The sequence below is a fragment of the Nestor notabilis genome, unplaced genomic scaffold (assembly GCF_000696875.1).
Source record: "Nestor notabilis isolate BGI_N333 unplaced genomic scaffold, ASM69687v1 scaffold11711, whole genome shotgun sequence".
Taxonomy (NCBI): Eukaryota; Metazoa; Chordata; class Aves; order Psittaciformes; family Psittacidae; genus Nestor; species Nestor notabilis.
The window spans coordinates 4,744-7,312 of NW_009915198.1; positions in this window are offsets into that span (position 1 = coordinate 4,744).

Below are 2,569 nucleotides of genomic sequence, written 5' to 3' on the forward strand. Positions count from 1 at the left end.
AAGCTGGAATTCCAGCCCCCATCCCCCTGCCCCTTGCTGGGAATGATGATGATGATGAAGGAATGTGGCCATCAACCTGCTGTTAGCATCCCAGGGCAGGGAGCAGGGCATGGCTCTGCTGGTAGATGCCTGCTCTGGCATATGGGTAGACATCAATAAGGTGGATCAAAATCTAATCTAGAATATAGAGAAATTTTACCCAGGATATATACCTATTAGTTAGAATATGTAATAATCTTGTCTATAAAATATATAGAGAGAAATCTAATCTAGATATGGACACATGAGAATATTAGCTAGAGAAATCTTACCTAAACTCATCTATAGTAGCCAGAACATACAGAAATCTTGTCTATAATATATAATATATAGAAATCCCATCTAGAATACAGATATATTAGCTAGATTATGTAGGAATCTAACCTATAATATATGTATATGAACTAGAATACATGGAAATCTTGTCCAAAATAGACACATATTAGCTGGACCAGGAAGAAATCTTACCAATATATACTTATTAGCTAGAATATGTTGTATGTGATTAATGCACCATAATGCAATGTAATGCAATATGATAGAATGCAATATAATTACTAGAATAGAATAGATGTAAAATACATCTGTGGGTCATATATAGATGTCTGTTATATATCTTACAGCTCTACATACCAAGTGAAGTGCTGCACCCCCAGGGCAGCCTGGAGGGGCTGGATGAGCACCCCCTAAATAATGGGTGTCCCCGAGGGCCTGGGGGGGGGGCAAAAGACCCCCAAAACTCCCCCCCCAAAACCTCCTTTCCCAGCCTCTGGGGCTGGGCCTGAGATTCCTGCTTCAGTGTCTCATGTGAGGTTAAAGCCTCATGAAAGGGGCTGGTTCGGAGGGGTTAAAACCTGGGTTTCTGCCAGTGTCTCACACCAGGAGCACTGGATAAAAGGGAACTTGTGCAGGAGAAGGTTTATTCCTGAGTTTCCAAAGGAATCCAGATGAGATCCTGCTTCCCGCAGCCGGGGGATGGATTCAGCCTCCCCCAGCCCAGCTCTGCTCCTGTGCTTCTCTAGCTCTTTATTTACGGCCCCATTCGGATCATTCCAGCAATAGTTACTCCCCAGGGAAATCCATCTCCCACTGGAAGCTCCCAGCCAATACAAAGCCCACTGCAGCGGAGGGGATGGGGATGAGCTGGGCTGCTTTTCCCTCCTCCCTTTGGGCGGTGGAGGAAGGGCAGGAGCCCACGGAGGGTGCTGGAGCAGCTTGGGCTCAGCACAGGGGGCAACAGCAGCGATGTGGATGGCAAACCCACCCCCAACCTATGGAAAACCCATTTCCCTTCATCTTTAATGAATTAGCTCCTGCTAATGAAAAGCATCGCATTGCCCTGACATTCCAGCACCCAGCCCAGCCCCGCAGCACTGGTTGCGTATTAAACTGATAAATAATAGATGCTCACCATTAATGAACCCATTGAAAATGGAGATTTTCATGTTAGTTTTCAATTCCCAGCTCCTTTTCGGTTCCCAGACAAGCCATTAGCACATCCTGGGAGCAGAAGGAACTCAGAGCATCGAAATCAATCCTTTTCATTAGCGAATTAAGAGGTGCTTTAACATTTATCTGCTTATTGATAAGAGGAAACCGTGTGTGTGTGTGTGTGTGTGTGTGTGTGTGTGTGTCCCATGAAACCACACTTTGAATCCCGTGTAAACTTTGCAGGATTAAATTTATTAAGCGGGATACATTTCTAATGGCTTCACTTGCTGCACAGATGGAATCTATATTGTAAAGTCATTTTCCAACCCAGCAATGAGCGTGGAGGGGAGATTGATTTTCTTTTATGGCGCAGTAATACAGGCTCATCTATTGCACAGTGGTAAAAGGGATGAAATATGAATATGGAACATGAGGGGAAAAGCCCAGGGTGATGGTTGGCCTGGGACTGGGATGCTCAGAGCACCACAGGGATAAACCCAACTGGGATGTTCAAGGATAACACCAGCGGATGCACCCAGGATGCTTGGTGAGGAGCATCCCCCTTAAAACCATCCCCTTCCTCCAGCAGCTCCAGCCCAAAAGGACCCGTTATTCCTGTTATTCCAGTGAGCTTATTGAAATGGGGCCGATTTAAGTCTGAATGAGCTGAAATGCTTTTGCCTCCTCCCTTTTGGGGGGTGGCAGAAGGGTGGGAGCCCATGAAGGATGCAGGAGTGGCTTGGGAAGAGAAATGAAAGGGGGAGAAAAGGAAATAACAAGACAAATGGGCTTGAAAAAAGGGAATAACAAGACAAAGGGGGTTTAAAACCAGGGAATAACAAGACAAATGGGATTTAATTGGCATAATGGGATCTAATTTGTTTGCAAAAGCCGCCTCACTCCTGACCCAGGGAATTGGCAGCGTGTGGATGAGCCACCGTCTCGGCAGCTTTATGGATCCCCCCTGACATCACCCCTCATTAAATCCACCCTGAGATAGCACTGGAATGAAAGTGTCAGGATAAAGGATGCCGGGGCCTGCTCCGGGCAGGATTGATGTGCTGGGGCAGGGTGTTATCCCTCACCCTCCCCCCTTGGA